The sequence below is a fragment of the Canis lupus genome, chromosome 17, assembly GCF_003254725.2.
Source record: "Canis lupus dingo isolate Sandy chromosome 17, ASM325472v2, whole genome shotgun sequence".
In the NCBI taxonomy this organism is placed as follows: Eukaryota; Metazoa; Chordata; class Mammalia; order Carnivora; family Canidae; genus Canis; species Canis lupus.
The window spans coordinates 49,757,754-49,778,396 of NC_064259.1; the positions used below are offsets into that span (position 1 = coordinate 49,757,754).

The 20,643-nt window shown below is 39.2% G+C and overlaps 1 long non-coding RNA gene across 1 annotated transcript; it reads left to right on the top strand.

The window, feature by feature from the left end:
- Positions 1–256: 256 nt before the first annotated feature.
- On the top strand, positions 257–3,498 carry LOC125752856 (uncharacterized). Its single transcript, XR_007403329.1, has 2 exons — positions 257–2,687; positions 2,947–3,498. It is a non-coding gene; the product is annotated as an uncharacterized LOC125752856 (long non-coding RNA).
- Positions 3,499–20,643: the final 17,145 nt, after the last annotated feature.

A 20,643-nucleotide genomic window follows, 5' to 3' on the forward strand; every position in this document is an offset into this window, starting at 1 on the left:
TTCCAGTTCCCTGTTCAGTGGGAATTGCCCTTCCTCCTCTTATGCTCATGGGCACACACTCTCAAAAAATGATTGTATTTATTTGAGAGAGAGAGAATGAGCACTGGGGAAGGGCAGAGGAGAGAGAGTGAGAGAGAGAAGCAGACTCTGTGCTGAGCAGGAAGCCTGATGCAGGGCTTCCTCCTGGAATCTAGAGACTGTGACTTGCCTGAAGGCCGACCTTCAACCTACTGAGCCACCCAGGCTCCCGAATAAAAAAAAAAAAAAAAAACATTTTAAATCTATCTGTGCTGATTTTTGGATAAAGAATATAGTCACTGTGTCTCTAGCTCTGGATTTTTAGTACACAATTCACTCTATTTCAGTATATGGTTATCTGTTTTTTATTAATTCACTTATTCTTCCTAAGACTATAAATTCCCAGACAGACATTAATATTCCCAGTTTAAACATAAGTAAATAGAGCAAGAGAGGTTAATAGATTATCTAAGTTCAAATCCTCCAGCTTTGTGAGTTTAGTAACATGTGATTTTAATGTGCATTTATTTCCCTGAATACTGTTTATGTTCAGCATCTTTTCATTAGCTTGTCAACCACTTGTATATCCTCTTTTGTGTGAGGTGCCTGTTCAAGTAGTTTGCTTATTTTTGTGTTGGGTAACTATCTTTTCTTTATTAATTTGTAAGATGTTTACATATAGATAGATATTTTGGAATCAAGTTCTTTGTTGCAATATACAGAGAAGCAAATACTTCTCCCATTCCTATGGTCTGCCTTTTCATTCTTTTATTTATTTTTAATTTTTTTCATTCTTTTATGGTAGGGTTTTTTAATGAACAAAAATTACTAATTTTAATAGTTTAATGATCTATTTTTGTGTCATTTAAAAGACACCTTTGCCTGCCCCAGTCATGAAGTATCTCCTGTTATTTTTTTATTCTTTGCTATTTTAGCTTTTACATTTAGGTCTGGAATTTATTTTTGTGTAGGTGTTAGGGAAAAGATTTTTAAAGGATGAGTCAAAATCTGAAGCTATAAAGGAAAACATTGATTTAAAAAACACAAAAATTAAAAAATAATTGTAACAATGGTTTGTAACAATGGTTTGTACTTTTTGTTTTCTATATAATTTAAGAGATAAATACATTTAAAGAAAAAAAAGCAATGATTTTATGTAAAAGCTAGTATTTTTGTGATTTTGGTTTGTAACTCCAAATCTTGTTTTCTACATAATTTAAGAAACTAATGCATTTAAAATATTTATGTTTTGGGGCACACAATGTATAAAGATGTAATTTTTGACATCAACAACTAAAAGAGATGGAGACAAAATTGTAAAGGAGCAGAATTTTTGTTATATTATTGAAGTTAAGCTGCTATATATTCAAATTAGAGTGTTTTAACTTTAGGATGTTAAATGTAATCCTCATGGTAACCATAAAGAAAATAGTTACAGAATATACATAAGGGGAAATGAGAAATGAATTTAAACATTTCACTAACGAAAAAACCCCAAACACAAAATAAGACAGTAGTGATGGAAATGAGGGACAAAAGAGCTATAAGGCATGTAGAAAACAACACAATGACTGAAGTAAATCCTTCCTTCTTGGTAATTACTTTAAATGTAAATGGATTAAGCTCTTCAATCAAAAGAGAGAGATTATATCCATCCAATGAGAAAGAATGTCTTTGTTTCTTCTCAAGGGTAGTCAGACATACTTCACTGTATATGGTCTACTGGACAAAAGCAATCTTTTTTTTTTTTTTTTTTTTTTTCAGGAAGGTGGGTACTACATAGGGAGGAGAGCTCCACATGAGCATTTTTTTAAGAAAAGATTTTATTTATTTATTCATGAGAGACACAGAGAGGGAGAGAGAGAGGCAGAGACATAGGCAGAGGAAGAAGCAGGCTCCATGCAGGAAGCCTGATGTGGGATTTGATCCAGAATCCCAGGATCATGCCCTGAGCCAAAGGCAGATGCTCAACTACTGAGCCACCCAGGCATCCCAACATGAGCATTTCTTCTTAAAAATTCCCTTACTTCTTGTTTGAGATTCACAAATTCTCTTTGATATAATAATCTATTAATGTGCTGTACTTCATTTATGAACATAATACTAATTATCAAATATTAATTTTGAAATTAGTCTAGTTATGTCCTCCAAAGAGAATAGAAATGGCTTAGAGAGAAATAATTATGTAGAAGTGGTTTAATAAATGGTTTAATATCAAACTTGATTCAGTCATACTCTAGGCCATGGATGTGACGTTCGAAAGATGGGGATGAATGAAACGTGGCCCGTCAATTCATTCACAGTGATCAAGACTTGACTTGGTTTAGTTGAAGTCATATGAATATGTCCATCCATATGTATACCCTGGATGGCTCAATGGGTCAAGCGACCAACTCTTGGTTTTGGCTCAATTTGTGACCTCATGGTTGTGAGATCAAGCCCAGCATCAGGCTACACACCCGGTGAAGATTCTGCTTGAGATTATCTCCCTCTCCCTCTGCCCTTCCCCACCACAAGAGTGCTCTCTCTCTTTTTCTCAAATGAATAAATAAATCTTAAAAAAAATAAAATGACTTAAATGTAAGCTTTGAAACGGTGCAACCTTGGAAAAGGCAGCACATTAAGCAACAGCCAGGACACCTGGGTTTCAGTACCAGCTCTGCCAATAGGTTGTGACTTTGTTTTTTTTGTTTGTTTGTTTGTTTTTGTTTGTTTTTGTTTTTTTTTTTGTTTTTTTTTTTGTAAATTTTTATTTATTTATGATAGTCACACAGAGAGAGAGAGAGAGAGAGAGGCAGAGACACAGGCAGAGGGAGAAGCAGGCTCCATGCACCGGGAGCCCGACGTGGGACTCGATCCCGGGTCTCCAGGATCGCGCCCTGGGCCAAAGGCAGGCGCCAAACCGCTGCGCCACCCAGGGATCCCTAGGTTGTGACTTTGGAAGAGATTGTAATAATTATTGAACAGTTGTTAGGCTTTGAGAAATTGAGCTGGGTATTTTATCATAATCTTAATAGCCACTTTGTAAATTAGATAATACATTTATCTCATACAGGAGAAGAAATTAAAACTCTGAGAAGTTAATAATAGCCAAGATATGCAGCTGATAAATGACAAAATTAGAGTTTGACACAAGCTTTTCTCTGCATTAAGCTATTTCCATCACTTAATCTTTTGAATCTTAGTTTTTGTAGATGTGAGATCTACATATTCTCTGTATCCTTTGTAAATTTGATGTTCTTTGATTTCAGTGTAAATATTTAAATGTAATGTTCTGTTCTATTATTATCATCCATTTCACTGAACTGCTGGCAAACCCATTTCTTAGTTTGTACTATTTGTCCTGAACATTTATTTCAGTCAGACTTACCAAATTATGAAATTCCTATTTGGGTTCTGTTAACATACCATATCCTCATTATTTAGTTTTACATTTGTTGTATTTGTAAAGAAAATAAAGTTAAATATTATAGAATTTGACTCCTGCAGTCGGAAGCTACAAGTACCATTTGCTGAAAGTAGAGGTGAAGGCAACTTCTCTCCTCTCCATCAGGAGATGGTTCTGATATTTGTTCTCCCAAAGGGTAGGGGAATAGAGAAGTAACTACACTCTTTTGCCAAACTCCTCTTCACTTTTGCTGTCACTTTGGCCTGGTGCCTAAAGATAAAAATATATGTAGGGGAAAAAAGGGCAGAGGTTTATAGATGGATAAAAACAAATGATCCAGGGATGCCTGGGTGGCTCAGTGGTTAAGCATCTGCCTTCAGCTCAGGGTGTGATCCTGGAGTTCCAGGATTGAGTCCCACATCGGGCTACCTGCGTGGAGCCTGCTTCTCCCTCTCTGCCTATGTCTCTGCCTCTCTCTTTCTGTGTCTCTCATGAATAAATAAATAAAATCTTTTCTTAAATGACCCAAATATATTATGTTTACAAGAAAATCACTGGAGGGACACCTGGGTGGCTCCGTGGTTGAGCATCTACCTTTGGCTCAGGGTGTGATCCCAGTCTGGGTATCAAGTCCCACATCGGGCTTCCTGTGAGGAGCCTGCTTCTCCCTCTGCCTATGTCTCTGCCTCTTTCTGTGTCTCTCATGAATAAATAAATAAAATCTTAAAACAAAACAAAATAAACAAACAAGAAAACCAAGAGAATCACTGGAGATCCAAAGACACAAACAGATCAGAAGTGAAACAATGGAAAAAGATATTCCATGCAAATAGTAATCAAGAGAGCAAGTGTGGATATACTAATATCAGGCAAAACAGATTTTAAATAAAAAAAGAGGGGGATCCCGGGGTGGCTCAGTGGTTTGGCGCCTGCCTTTGGCCCAGGGCGTGATCCTGGATACCCAGGATCGAGTCCCACATCAGGCTTCTGGTGTAGGGCCTGCTTCTCCCTCTGCCTGTGTCTCTGCTTGCCTCTCCCTCACGCTCTCTCTCTCTCTCTCTTTCATGAATGAATAAATAAATAAATAAAATCTTTTTAAAAAGGTTATAAGAGATAAGAACATTATATAATGATACAAATTTCAATATAGCAAGAATTTTAGTGCAAATAGTTATGTACCTAATGACAGACCATCAAAATATATGAAGCAAAAATTGATAAGAATTGAAGGGAGGAATACACAGGTTTACAATAAAAAATGGAAACTTCAGTACCCCACTCACAATAATGGATAGAACAACCAGACAGAAGATAAGTAGGAAAATAGAGAACTTAACACAATAAAACTACTAGATCTAACAGACATATACAGAATGTTCTACCCAACAATAGAATACATATTGTTTTTCTCATGCATATGGGACATTTTCTAGGATAGACAGTATGTTAGACTACAAATTAAGTCTCAATAGATTTTGAGACTTAAAATATAGAGCCCGGGGGATCCCTGGGTGGCGCAGCGGTTTAGCGCCTGCCTTTGGCCCAGGGCGCAATCCTGGAGACCCGGGATCAAATCCCACATCGGGCTTCCGATGCATGGAGCCTGCTTCTCCCTCTGCCTATGTCTCTGCCTCTCTCTCTCTCTCTCTCTCTCTCTCTCTGTGACTATCATAAATAAATAAAAATTAAAAAAAAAAGATAGAGCCCATCAAATCCTCTCCTCCAACCACAATGGGATGAAATTAGAAATCAATAACAAAAGGGAAACTGGAAAATTCACAAAATTGTGGATACTGAATAACACACTTTTAAACAAACAACCAGATCAAAAAAAATCACAAGGGATATAAGAACATACTTAGAGATGAACAAAAATGAAACACGACATACCAAACCTCATGCGACTCAGTGAAAGTGCTACTAAGGGGGAAATTTATAGTTATAAATACTTACATTCAAAAACAAGATGTCAGGACTCCTGGGTGGCTCAGCAGTTGAACTATCTGCCTTCGCCCAGGGCATGATCCTGGAGTCCTGGGATCGAGTCCCACATTGTGCTCCCTGCATGGAACCTGCTTCTCCCTCTGCCTATGTCTCTCCCTCTCTCTCTCTCTGTGTCCCTTATGAATAAATAAATAAAATCTTAAAAAAAACAAAAACAAAAACAAGATGTCTGTGACACTTGGATGGTGCAGTCAGTTAAGCGTCCAACTCTTCATTTCAGCTTAGGGTTGGATGCAGGTTGTGATCTTGGGGTCATAGGATGGAACCCTGTGTTGGGCTGCATGCTCAGTGTGGAGTCTGCTTGAGATTCTCTCTCCGTCTTCCTCTGCCCTCCCTCCCCCACTGATGCTCGCTCTCTCTCTCTCTCAAGTAAATAAAGCTTAGGAAAAAAAAAAGATCTCAAATCAACAACCTGATTTTACAATTCAAGGAACTAGAAAAAGAAGAATGAACTAAAACCAAAGATAACAGAAGGAAGGAAATAATAAAGACTAACAGAGATAAATGAAACATTGAAAAACAATAGAGAAAAGCAACGAAGCAAAGTTGGTTCTTCAAAAAGATCAACAAAATCACTAAATTGTTAGCTTGATGGACTAAAAAGAAAATAGAAGACTCAAATTACTAAAATCAGAAACAAAGGTGAGACATTACTACTAATTTTATAGAAATTAAAAGGATTGGGATGCCTGGGTGGCTCAGTGGTTGAGTGTCTGCCTTCAGCTCAGAGCATGATCCTGGAGTCTCAGGATCGAGTCCTTCATTGGGCTTCCTACATGGAGCCTGCTTCTCCCTCTGGCTATGTCTCTGCCTCTCTGTGTGTCTCTCATGAATAAATAAATAAAACCTTTTAAAAAAGAAAGAAATTAAAAGGATTATGAGAAAATACTATGAACAATTGTATGTCAACAAGTTGGATAACCTAGATGAAATGGACAAGTTCCTAGAAACACAAAAACTACCAAGACTAAATCACAAAGAAATAGAAAATTGGAGTAGACCAAAACTAGTAAGAAGATTGAATCAGTGATCAGAAATCTTCCAAAAAAGAAAAGCTCTGGACCTGGTGTCTTCACTGGTGAATTCTACCAAACATTTAAAGAAGAACTAACACCAATTCTTCTCAAATTTTTCCAAAAAATTGAAGAGACTTGAAGGGGAGGGAACATTTAACTAATTTTTGTGAGGTCAGCATTACCTCATACAAGATAGCCAGATGAAGACACTACAAGAAAACTACAGACTAATATTCCCGATGAATGTAGATGCAAAAGTCCTCAACAAAATACTAGCAAACAGAATTCAGTAACGAATTAAAAGGATTATACATCACAATCAAGTGAGATTTATTCCTGAGATGTAAGGATGGTTCAACATATGAAAATTGATGAATATAATTCACATCAACAGAATGAAGGGGAAAAAAAAACACATTATCATCCCAATTAATACAGAAAAAAGCATTTGACAAAATTCAACATGCTTTCACAATAAACACACTCAAACTAGGAATAGAAAGAAACTTCTCAACATCGTAAGAACTATAGAATAAAAACCCATAGTAAACATGATGAAACATTGAAAGTGTTTACTCTAAAATCAAGAATAAGTCTTTCACTTCTGTTCAAACTATGACTGGAGTTTAAGCTAGAGTAATTAGGCAAGAAAAAGAAATAAAAGGTATGAGGGGGACGTCTGGGTGGCTCAGCAGTTGAGCGTCTGCCTTTGGCTGGAGGCATGAGCCTGCTTCTCCCTCTGCCTGTGTCTCTGCCTCTCTCTCTGGATCTTTCATGAATACTTAAAATCTTTTAAAAATTTTAAAAATAAAAGGCATGGGGATACCTGGTTGGTTCAGTCAGAAGAGCATATAGCTCTTGGTCTCAAGGTCATGAGTTCAAGTCCTATGCTGGGTGTAGAGATTACTAAAAAAAAAAAAATGTTAAAGGCATCCAAATTGAAAAGAAAGAAGTAAAATAGCTCTGTTTGCAGATATGACCATATATGAAGAAAACTAACGATTCCACACACACAAAAACCTGTTAAAATAAATCATGAATTCAGCAAAGTAGCAGGATAAAAAGTCAACACACAAAAATAATTTGCATTTCTCTTTTTTCACTAATTTGCATTTCTATACACAAATAATGAACAATCTAAAAAGAAATTACAAAAACAATTCCATTTACAAAAGCATTAAAAGGAATAAAAATACTTAGGAGTTAACCAAGGAGGTGAAAGACTTGTATAATGAAAACTACAAAACATTGCTGAAAGAAGTAGGGAAGACACAAATGGAAACATATTCTATGTTCACACATTGGAAGACTTATTATTATTAAAATATCACTGCTACCCAAAGTGATGTATAGATTCATTGCAATCCCTATTAAAATCTCAGTGGCATTTTTCACAGAAATAGAAAAACCCATCCTAAAATTCATATGGAATTTCAAGTGACCCTGCATAGCCAAAACCATCTTGAAAAAGAAAAAAACAAAACAAAACAAAACAAAAAACTGAACGACTCACACTTCCTGCTTCAAAGCTACAGTAATGAAAACAGTGCTATTGGCTAAGGTAGACATATAGACCAATAGAATAGAATAGAGAGCCCAGAAATAAACTGTCACTTACATGGTCAAATGATTTTTGACAAGGACTTCAAGACCATTAAATGGGAAAAAGACAGTCTTTTCAAGATTGTACTTATTTATGAGAGAGAGAGAACCCGCACAAGCAGGGGAAGGGTCAGAGAGAGGGACAAACAGACTACATGCTGAGCAGGGAGCCCGACGTGGGGGTCAATCCCAGGATCCTGGGATCATGACCTGAGCCAAAGGCAGACACTTAACAGACTGATCCACCCAGGCACCTCAAAACAGTCTTCTTTTCAACAAATGGTAGTGGGAATACTGGATATCCACCGGCAAAATAATGAAGTTAGACCCTTACCTAACACCACATACAAAAATTATAAAAATTGATCAAAGAATTAAATGTAAGACTTAACACAATAAAACTCTTACAAGAAAACATGGTTCAAAAGCTTCACAATATTGTATTTGGCAGTGATTTCCTGGATAACACTAAAGGTACAGGTAACAAAAGGAAAAACAGACAAATTAGACTTCATAAAAATTTACCTTTTTTTGTGCATCAGAAGACTCTATTAACATCCACTTGTCAGGACGAACACCTATTGTATGTTGTATGGACCATATCACTATATTGTACACCTGAAACTAATATTACACTGCATGTTAACTAACAGGAATTTAAATAAAAACTTAAAGAAAGACACTATCAACACAATAAAAAGACAACTCACAGAATGGAAGAAAATATTTGCAAATCATATATCTGATAAGCCAATTATGGCTAGGATATATAAAGAACTATTATAATTTAATAATAAAAAGACAACCAAATTAAAAAATAGGCAAAGAATCTGAATAGACATTTCACCATAGATGTACAAATGGCCAATTATCAACCTCACTAAACATTAGGGAAAGCAAATCAAAACTACAATGAGATATCACCTCATACCCAGTTGAGTGGCTACTACCAAAAAAATGGAAAATAATAAGTGCTGGCAAGGATATGGAGACATTGGAACCCTGTGCCTTATTGATGGCAGTTCCTCAAAAAATTAAAAAAATAGAATATGACCCAGCAATTCCACTTCTGGGTTTATGCCCAAAAGAATTGACAGGAGTGTCTGGAAGAGCTATTTGTATGCCCATGTTCACAACAGCGTTATTCACAATTGCTAAAACATGGAAGCAATCCAAGCGTCCATCAAAGGATGAATGGATTAGCAAAATGTAGTATACATACACAATGGAATATTATTCAGCCTTAAAAAGGAAAGAAATTCTGAAATATACTACAATATGGGTGAATCTTGAGGACATAATGCTAAGTGAAATAAGCCAGTCACAAAATGACAAATGCCATATAATTCCACTTACATGAAATATTTACTTAAAATCATAATGAGAGAAAGTATAATGGTGGTTGCCAGGAGCAATGTGGGAAGTATGGAGAGATATTATTTAATGGGTAAGGAGTTTCAGTTTTATAAGATGAAGAGTCATGAGAATTGGTGGTATGATGGTTGTACAACCATGTGAATGTATTTATTACCACTGAACTTCACATTTAAACATGGCTAAGATGGTAATTGTTATGAATATTTTATCACAACAGAAAAAAGTGAAAAAAAAAAGACAATGAATAGATCTCTTCAATGTATTGAGAGAAATTAACTGTCCATCTAGAAATTTATATCCAATAATTTGGTTAATTATAATTATATATCATAATATAAAATATAAACATAAAATGACAATTTTATATCATTTAATATATTAAACTATCATTTAAGAGAGAGGTAAAAATAAAACATTTTCAGACATACAAAGACTAAGAGAGTTTGCTACCCAAAGACCATCCCTTATAAGAGACATATTAAAGAATAGGTTAACAAGAAAAAAACAAAATTCAGGAGGCACAAAAAATATAAGCATAAAGGTCTATTAATTTGTCAATAAAGTTTCATCAACTATCAATTATTAAGAATATAATTTTTTAATTACAAAACTAAAATTTCAACAGCAGTAATAAAATTGAGCATATTAAACAATGGCCTGTTAAGGTGAATGACTAATTTTATTTATTAGTGGGCAAAATAATAGTTAAGATAATAAAAATATATGGGGGCACCTGGGTGGCTCAGTTGGTTAAGCATCTGCCTTTGGCTCAGGTCATGATCTCAGGGTCCTGGGATGGAGCCCTGCATGGGGCTTCCTGCTCAGTGGGGAGTCTGCTTCTCTCAGTCCCTCTGCTCCTCTCCTTGTTCATGCTCTCTCTCTCTCTCTCTCTTTTTTTCTTTTAAAGATTTCATTTAGGGACGCCTGGGTGGCTCAGTGGTTGAGCGCCTGCCTTTGGCTCAGGTCGTGATCCCGGGGTCGTGGGATGGAGTCCCACATCCGGCTCCCTGCATGGAGCCTGCTTCTCCCTCTGCCTGTGTATCTGCCTCTCTTTCTGTGTCTTTCGTGAATAAATAAATAAACTTAAAAAAAATAAAGATTTCATTTATTTATTTGAAAGTTATTTGCATAAGCAGAGGGAACAGGAGAGAGAGAAGCAGACTCCCCACTGAGCGAGGAGCCCAATATGGGGCTTGATCCCAGGACCCTGAGATCATGACCTGAGCTGAAGGCAGACGCTTAACCACCTGAGCCAGCCAAGAGCCCTCTCTCTTAAATAAAATAAAATAAAATCCTTTAAGAAATTTATGGACAAATACTGAAAGAACAGAAATACAAACCAGCAAAGGATTTTTTTTTTTGGTTTCTTTTTTTTTTTTTTAATTTTTTATTTATTTATGATAGTCACAGAGAGAGAGAGAGAGAGAGAGAGGCAGAGACACAGGCAGAGGGAGAAGCAGGCTCCATGCACCGGGAGCCCGACGTGGGATTCGATCCCGGGTCTCCAGGATCGCGCCCTGGGCCAAAGGCAGGCGCTAAACCGCTGCGCCACCCAGGGATCCCAGGATTTTTTTTTTTTAAGACAGGGAGGGGTAGGTAGAAGGAGAGGGAAAGAGAATCCCAAGCAGGGTGTGGAGCCTGATGCAGGGCTCCATCTCACAACCCTGAGATCATAACCCAAGCCCAAATCAAGAATCAGACACTTAACCGATTGGGGCACCCCAAAACCAGCAAAGGATTTTAAAAGGGGGAGAAGAAAATCCAAATCAAAAAGCATTAACACAGCACGGAAGACAGAGAACCTTAGCCAATGTTGAAATGAGATGAGTGTTTCTAAACCAGAAGGGGATGGCAGGCCAGGATAGCTTTCCTAACTTCTTGGTTCTTGAATTTGCTCTTTTTTTTTTTTAATTTTTTTTTTCATTCATTTATGATAGTCACACAGAGAGAGAGAGAGGCAGAGACACATGCAGAGGGAGAAGCAGGCTCCATGCACCGGGAGCCCGACGTGGGATTCGATCCCGGGTCTCCAGGATCGCGCCCTGGGCCAAAGGCAGGCGCTAAACCGCTGCGCCACCCAGGGATCCCTTGAATTTGCTCTTAAAGATGTTTTTGTGGGGACACCTGGGTGGCTCAGCGGTTGAGCGTCTGTCTTTGGCTCAGGACGTGATCCCGGGTTGTGGGATCAAGTCCCATATCAGTCTCCTTGCAGGGAGTCTGCTTCTCGTGTCTCTGCCTCTCTCTCTCTCTGTGTCTCTCATGAATAAATAAATAAAATCTTAAAAAAAAAAGACTAGCAATAAATGAATTGTGTTCAATTTAAGTAGGTGGGGAAAAAAACAATAGGGGAAAAAGTTAAAGAAAATAGAAGAAAAATGCAGATAAGAACAAAAAGTAATTAAATAGAAAAAATGATACAGTTAATAGAAAAAGTATAGTTGAGAAAAATCAACAAAATCCAAAATGCTTCTTTGGAAAAGATAATAGAATAAACAAGCCACTATCAAGACTTATCAAGAGTAAAAAGAGAAAAGACATAATAAAAATTGTAAGGAATGATGACATAGTAATAGAAAACAATATACCACTAACTGTTCATTGATAATTAACATTTTATGAACCACTTCCCCCTTCCCCAAAAAAGAATCCAGTTCCAATAATTTTATAAAACAAGAAATCCTAATCTTACCCTGTTTCAGAGTTGAAAAAAGGGAAAGCTACCCAAATAATTTTTTTTTAAGATTTATTTATTTATTCATGAGAGACACAGAGAGAAAGAGGCAGAGACACAGGCAGAGAGAGAAGCAGGCTCCCAGCAAGGAGCCTGATATGGCACTCAATCCCGGACCCCAGGATCACACCCTGCACCAAAGGCAGACACTCAACTGCTGAATCACCCAGGTGTCCCCAACCCAAATCATTTTTAAGGCTAGTGTATGTTTGATATTCAAACCAGAAAAAGATGGTTTATAAGACAAAAATCATAAACCAATCATCCTGTGATACTAAGGTGCTAAAATGCTAAATAAAATATTAGCAATTCAAATTTGGCAGTTTATATAAAAATAATTAATCATGATCAAGTAGAGTTTATCCTGGAAAGGTAAGGAAGTTCAGCATCATCAAATCTCTTAAGGAATATACCATATTAACAGATTAGAGAAAAATATAGAATGCTTTTAATAGATACAGAAGGAAAAAAATAGATTCAGAGGGAACATTTGATCAATTTCTACAATCATTTAAAAATGTAAAGTTTTAGGGGCACCTGGGTGGCTCAGCCAGTTAAGCATCTGCCTTTGGTTCAGTTCATGAGTCCAGGCCCTGAGTTGAGCTTCCTGCTCATGCTCTCTCTCTCTCTCTCTCTCTCTCAAATAAATAATTAAAATCATAAAAAAAAAAAGTTTTAGTAAACTTAAGTGTAAAAGGTAGTCATCAAAGTAGTATTCTGTATAAACAGGTTGAAGAAAAGATATAATAATAAGTACAGAAAAAATTTTATAAAATTCAACATTAATTCATTTAAAAAGTATACCTTTTACAAAACTAAAGGGTAAAGGATAGTTGTAAAAAAATCTACAGCAATGATCATATTTAAAAATGAGACTTCGGAAGCAGTGCCAATTAAAGTCAAGAATAAGACACTGTTAAAAAAAAAAAAAAAGGGGGGATCCCTGGGTGGCGCAGCGGTTTGGCGCCTGCCTTTGGCCCAGGGCGCGATCCTGGAGACCCTGGATCGAATCCCACGTCGGGCTCCCAGTGCATGGAGCCTGCTTCCCCCTCTGCCTGTGTCTCTGCCTCTCTCTCTCTATGTCTGTCATGAATAAATAAAGAAAATCTTTAAAAAAAAAAAAAAAAAAAGAATAAGACACTGTTACCACAGTGTCTATTTATCATTGTACTGGTAATCTTAGCCCATGCAATAAGTCACAAAGCTCCCCGCAAGGAACCTGCTTCTCCCTCTCCCTATGTCTCTGCCTCTCTCTATGTGTCTCTCAAAAATAAATAAATAAAATCTTAAAAAAAAAAAAAGAAAGACCTAAGAATTGGAAAGAAAGAGACAGTAGACAGTATGATTATCTATAAAGTAATTAAGCAAATCCACAGGGAAAGATTTCTGGAAATCTGATCAATATATAAGAATTGGTAAAGGTAATTATTATTAACAAATGTAATTAAAAATATATCTCTTTTGTAAGCACATCATAAAATACATAGGAATAAACTGAAGACGTGTAAAATGCTTAAACAAGAAAATTAGAAAGCAGTAATAAGGGCATAAAATAAGATCTGAATAGAAGGATGGGAAGACTCAATGCCAAAGATGACCATTCTTTCCAAAATTATCTTAAAATTAAATTTAAGTAGAATCTTAAAAATGTATGGAATTGTACAACTTGGCAACCTGATTCAAAAGCTATGTAACAAAGCACTAAGAATATCTAAGATAGTATGAATAAAATAAACAAGATGAAGGAATGAACTCTCCTTACCCAATATCAACACTGCTTATAAAGCTAGAGTGATAAACACAGTGTGATATCAGCACAGGGATAGGTGAATGTGCCAGTGGAACAGAATGGAGAGCCCCAACCCTATAGTGACCTTCCAAGTATAAACATGGCTGCTTCACTTCTACTTTTCAAATGTCATGCAAATTTCTCCTGTGGCCATTTTGCGCCCAGAACCATAAGGAAAGGGAATTCTAGGAAGTAGGATTTCAACTTAGCTAAGTTGACACTGTACAAAGCCACCATAGTCCATCCTTGGTCAACTTGGCATCCACAAATAGCCATTTTAACTATGCTTAACTTAGAAATAAAATTTGAACGCAAACTATAGCAAACTTGCACTTCTGCTTAGCATGATGTATCTATCCCTTACACAATAAAAACATGTCAGATCAATTGATTATCCATATGGAGAAAGAAAAAGTACATTCTTAATGGTCCCAATCAAAAGAAGATACAAAGTCACTTAATTCATAGTTCGGTGATTATTTCTCTTCTAGCTGAGTCACATTTCTCTTGTGATATCCTGTAACTTAACTACTGACAATGTTAAAAACTTCTTTAGACAGTAGAGGAATGGGGAGAGAAAGGATTTTTTTTTTATGAAGACACTAAAATATTTACATTGGAAATAAGAAGAAAAGTTTCATCCTCACTTCTGCAACTGATTGTGTTGTTTCAGCTGGTATTTTGTAAATACTCTTCCACTTCCCACTTTATACTCCCTGCCTGGTGAGGTGACTTTTGTTTCTAGTCTGTGCCTTTAACACTTCTTCCTGGATTGGGTTGTAGTAGTTTTGCTATTGACTTTAATCACCGGAAATGGGAGTACCAAGAGATTCTCCATTCTCCCCTTTGGAGGTCAAGACAGTCACCCCCGGCAGTACAATAACCTTCTTCTTTGCCTGTTGTGTCACTGGCAAGAAAAGTTTAAAGTAGCCAGGGTCAGTCTCAATGTCCAGTTCGGTGGAACCACTGCTGTGTTCCCCTTGGAAATATTTCTCTTTGCAGAACTAATACTTCTAGATCAGCAGAATCCAACGTTTCAGACATAGAAAGCAGCATTTTTTTTTTTTTTTTTTGCTAGAAAATCACCATGTGTTATATTGAGGGAAGCTATTCTCATTTCTAACCTTTGCTTCCTGACCCACGAATCTCTGCTTTGGGAGAAGCAGCAACATATATCAGTTGCTGATTTAAAGAATATCTTGCATCCTTTACCCAAGCCTTGCAAGATGTTGCCACCTGGGTGGTACAATAACCGAGCCTTCAAAAGGCCATTCTACTCTTCCCTCAGGTCAGCTGTTTCAGGGTGATGGGGAACATGGTAAGACCAGTAAATTCCACAAGCCTGAGCCCTTTGCTGCGAATGAAATTCTTTGGTCAGCATGGAAACTTTCAGATGCCTTAAATGGACCTTGAGATGGGAATTTAAAACCCTGACTCATCATTACTTTTCCCCAAATTCTTCAGGGCATTTTAACAATCCACCAATCTTATTCTAATTCTATCCAAGCAAATACTTGGTCAATCAAAGCACTGACTTCCATAGGCATCAAATTACGATTGTCTACAGGTGACCATTTAAAGAACATTTTTCTCCCATTCTATGACATTGAGTACCAGTGATCCCTGTACTGCTGGTAACCCTTGGTAATCCTTGGTAAGGGTCATTTAATGCCCTTAAATATAATTAGATCACAGAATCAATTCTATTATCCAGACCAAATTTGGAGAACCCATCACTCACTAATGTTCTGATCTTAGTAATCATGTCTGGTAGCATATTCTGTATTAGGATCCTATCTAAGAAACAGGGCTACTGGGCAGCCCTGGTGGCGCAGCGGTTTAGCGCCGCCTGCAGCCTGGGGTGTGATCCTGGGGACCCTGAATCGAGTCCCACATCGGGCTCCCTGCACGGAGCCTGCTTCTCCTCCCTCTACCTGTTCCTCTGCCCCTCCCTCTCTCTGTGTCTCTATGAATAAATAAATAAAATCTTTAAAAAAAAAAAAAGAAAGAAACAGGGCTACTAGGAATGACAAAGAGCAAGAATGCTATTCTGGGCATGTGTCCCCAGTTACGGGAGCTGGTTATTTAGCCTGTATATAAGATTATTACTCAAAAAAAAAAAAAAAAAGAAGAAGATTATTACTCTAGGGCTGGGGACTGAGCACAGGGGCAGGCCTTTGGGAAGGAAAGATGGATGTGACATGGGATGTGACGCAAGGACAAATTGGAACCCAGGAGGAAGAGCAAGAATAAGCTGGAAAGTGCTTCAGCCTCATGCCATTGGTAAGCCTCTAACTTTGCCCATGCAGGTGACCTGCCAAAGAATCTGGTCCTTTGTTTTAGGACTAAATCCACACATAGCTCAGGAGTTGGGGAAACTGAAAAGGCTCTGATGGAAAATAAAGGAACTTTGTGCTCTGCTGCTTTCCCCCCTCAGCCCCCATTGGCAAGGTGAGCCAGCAAATCTGTCATAATGCATGAGCCACCACAGGGCCTGCCTTACACAGTGTAAACAGGCAGCTGCTGCTTCACTTCTGTTGCCAAGTATCATGCAGATTTCCCCTGTGGCCAGCCCTAGCCCACAACCATGCAGGGAAGGAAATTCTGGGAAATGTAGTCCTAGCTTAGCTAAATTGACACAGTACAAAGCCACTACACTATTTATAAAAAGGTTTAACCTAAGGCATAAATATGTGGTACAAGCATGAAGACATTGTTAAGCAGGAAAACTATGGTAATTAAAATAAGGATTAGGGGCACGTGGGTGGCTCAGTCAGTTGGACATTTGCCTTTGGCTCAGGTCACTATCCTGGGGTCCTGGGATTGAGCCCCACATAGGGCTCCCTGCTCAGTGGGGAACCTGCTTCTCCCTTGCCCCTCCTCCTACTTGTGCTCTCTCTCTTTCTGTCTGTCTCTATCAAATAAATGAATAAAATGTTAAAAAAATAAATAAAAAATAAAATAAGGATGAGCACTGGGGAGGAAGATGGGAACAGGACTAGCTAGGAAGTGTGCATAGGCCTACCATTCTCTGTGACAGTTTATTTCTTTTCATTCTGTTTTTTTTGTAAATGGGCTCTATGCCCAGGGCAGAGCCCAAGTGCAGAGCTGAGATCAAGAATAGGACACGTAACTGATTGAGCCACCCAGGTGTCCCTGTGACATTTTATTTCTTAAAACAACTGTAGTAGAGATGTTTGATAAAGTAGGTGGTTGTGGGCATATGGGTATTCTTTTTACTATTCTTTATACTTGCCTATAGATTTGAAGTGTAGAAGGAGGTAAAGGAGGGAAAGGTGTAACAATACTAATTGCTGTTGTTTACTGACCGATAGGCTTGACCCTTGGATTATGTGACTTACGTAGAGAACAGGTTTCTTTCTCTGCATTGAGGGAAGAATCACAGCTATAGACACTAACATTTTGAGCCCTACTCAGGGTCCCAAGTTGGAGAAGATGTGGGGGTCCCTTTGCTGCCCTTTCTCTCAATAGCCTTGAGAAACCTTGTCCCTTTTTTCCTTTTTGCCCTCTCTTCTGCGGGGTGTCTCTCTATCTCTTGCTCTCTCATCTTTCCAAAGGAAGGCTTTTGCATCCAGGAGAAAGGTGCTAAGTGGGGTAAGTGCAGGTCTTTGGAGCTTCGATGAAGGACTCACACACATCAGGCTCCAAGTGAAGCCCAGCCCACAGGATGAGAGGGCCTGGGGCTACTGTGGGGAAGCCCCACACCTCCTCCCCATGCTGGGCTGCCTCAACTCCAGCCCACACCTGTTTTTCCCCTCCTCTGCCCCCTCCTGCACCTGACAGGCCAAGAGCAAACAAGGTTGTTGTTTGTTCCTCTCTCCCTGGAATGCACAGTGACACAGGGGAGGCACTATATATGCTGACAACACACATTACACTTTGCAGTTACATACTGTTTCCTAAATTTTTCTTCTGTATGCTGCTTTTAAGACTTTCTCTGAAATCCTATGCTCTTCAATCAGACTGAAGTTAACAAACATGTATTTGAGGGCTATTTTATGTGCTGGGTTTATGAGAGGTACAAAGGAATGAAGAATACAGTTTCTTCCCGTTGAAGACTCATGATCTCACGACAGGGGCAGATTCACAACTGTCAAATGAAAAGGGCAAACTCTATGGGAGTATGAAGGACAGAGATTAGTTATAACTTCAGAGATCCAGGAAGTGCTCCTTGGAGGAAACTTTTCTCTGCAGATAACCTTCAAAGAGAGGGAAGCCTAGGAAGGGAAGGGGTAGGTGACATTAGGCAGACAGAAAATGCTGTGGGAGCAGAGAGAAGGGCTACCTCACATGGACCCCTTGGGGACTCCCAGATTTAAGGTAGATGAAGACAGAGGCAGGAAGGAATGATCAGACAGGAAGGATGAGGCCTGGGGCAAACAGCTAGTATGCAGTGACACTAGTATGCAGTGACACTAGTATGTTTTCTACCCACTTAGAGCACTTTAGAGCTGGTTGGATCCTTAGCAGCAAACTAGCCAAAGCCCTTTCTTGTTCTAAAAAGGAAGGACAGGGATCCCTGGGTGGCGCAGCGGTTTGGCGCCTGCCTTTGGCCCAGGGCGTGATCCTGGAGACCCGGGATCGAATCCCATGTCGGGCTCCCGATGCATGGAGCCTGCTTCTCCCTCTGCCTGTGTCTCTGCCTCTCTCTCTCTCTCTCTCTCTGACTATCATAAGTAAATAAATAAAAATTAAAAAAAAAAAAAAAGAAAAAAAAAAAATAAAAAGGAAGGACATTAAGGCCCAACCAAGTGGGGAGTGATTTGCACAAAAGGAAACCTGGGTCCAGAACTCAGCTTCCAGCTCACCCTACACCATGCCCCTGTGACAATCCAGGACCTGAGTCAGCACCTTACTTGTCATTCTGTCCAGCAGCCATGCCTGTCACAGTGCCTGGCACATAGTAAGCACAAACCTATTTGCTCAACTGAATTCGGTTTCTTATTCCTCCAGTTTCTGAAGAAGTGGCCAAGAAAGAGGGATGGTCCTCTATTGAACCTTGTCCTACCACAGTCTCTGTTCAGGGTGCATATTGATGCTACCTTCTTGATCCCTACCGTCATGCTGTGATTTCCACTTTACAGAGGAGGAAAATGTATCTTGGAGGAGGAAAATGTATCTTGGAGAGCTAGGTGCTCCATTTTATGGCTAGTGAACTGCCTGAATTCAAACTCAGGTCCATCTGACTTTAAATTCCACGATGGGGGGTCAGCGTAAATGGTTGAAATTGATTTTAAGGGCAGCCTGGGGGGCTCAGTGGTTTAGAGCTGCCTTCGGCCTAGGGTGTGATCCTGGAGACCTAGGATCGAGTTCCATGTCAGGCTCCCTGCATGGAACCTGCTTTCTCCCTCTGCCTGTGTCTGTGCCTCTCTCTCTTTCTGTCTGTCATGAATAAATAAATAAAATATTCAAAAAAAAAGAAATTGAGTTTCATTGAATTGATTTCCCCTCCATGCCCACCACCCTTGGGGCAGGGTTTTTTTTCCTTTGGGGTGAATGGGGGATGGCATTGTAGTAGAAGAGTATGTGTGAAAGAGGGTAAATCCTTTTAAGGACTACCTTGCTTTAACTGCTCATAATGGACTGAACTTCCAACACCAAACAAAAATATCGATTTTTTTTTTAAGGTCGTTGCCCATCAGTCTTTAGCACCTCTTTGTATCATGGGCATTAAAACCTAATCTGAGGATCCAGAAACTCAGGAAATGAGTTGAAATGGAAAGACATAAAAAGAACTGGATTATAGTGTGTGACCTCTCCAAGTGTCTTGTAAGCAGATGCAGTTGGAGAGGGGAGAGGATGAAAGAAGAGGTTTCTGTGCTCAGGTGAAAGAAAAATAGAGATGATGGTGATGGTGGGTGGGGGTGGGGGTGTATGTTTCTTGCAGGTAGATGTTGGGTGGTGGTGGGCAGGGAGAAAACAGACTTGTCACAGGCTCTGCATACCAGCACAGATGTCCCCCTCAATCTCACAGGTGGGCTTCTGGGGTTGCCACCTAGTGTTTGCCACCCCCTACTGAGGCCGGGGAAGTTGAGTCCAGGGTTAGAGACCGGTTGGGAGAGAACTGGGCAGGGAGGAGCACTGGAAGTCCTGGGAAACCTCACTTTCCAGGCCAGGTGCAGAGGCTAGGCCTTCTGCCAGCTGGAGGTCTAGAAGTGGGGCAGGGGCTCTTGCTGCCTGTTTGTTCAGCACTGAACTGAGGTTCCTGTTAGGAAATGCCCTTGTTTGTGTCCAGGCTGATTTGTTTGCTGTTCACACTTACTTGGAGAGCTGTCCCTTAGAGTCCCAGTTCACACATTGGAGTAAGCGTGGGAAGGGAGAACATGGGCAGAGCCCAGAGCCTGTGGGATCCAAAGGATAATCTGAGAAGAGTGTCTACAGTTCCTGGTGAGGAGAGGGAGGCTTGGACCTCACAGGAAGCTCAGCTCTGACTTTTTGCTTTCCAGAGAAGAGCCGTGTCAGAGTTCTGGCTCAGAAATGGCTTGGAATTTGGCTTCCTCACTCCCTATGGGAACTGTCTAGTGAGGAGTAAAGTTTAATGCAATTTCCACCTTGAGATGCTGATTTAGTTGGTCTGGGTATGGCCAGGCCATTAGGACTTATAAAACCCTCCCAGGTGATTCCGACTGTGCAGCCAAGGTGAGAAAGCTTCTCAAACATTAACATGCATTGGAGTCGCCTTGGGATCTCAATAAAT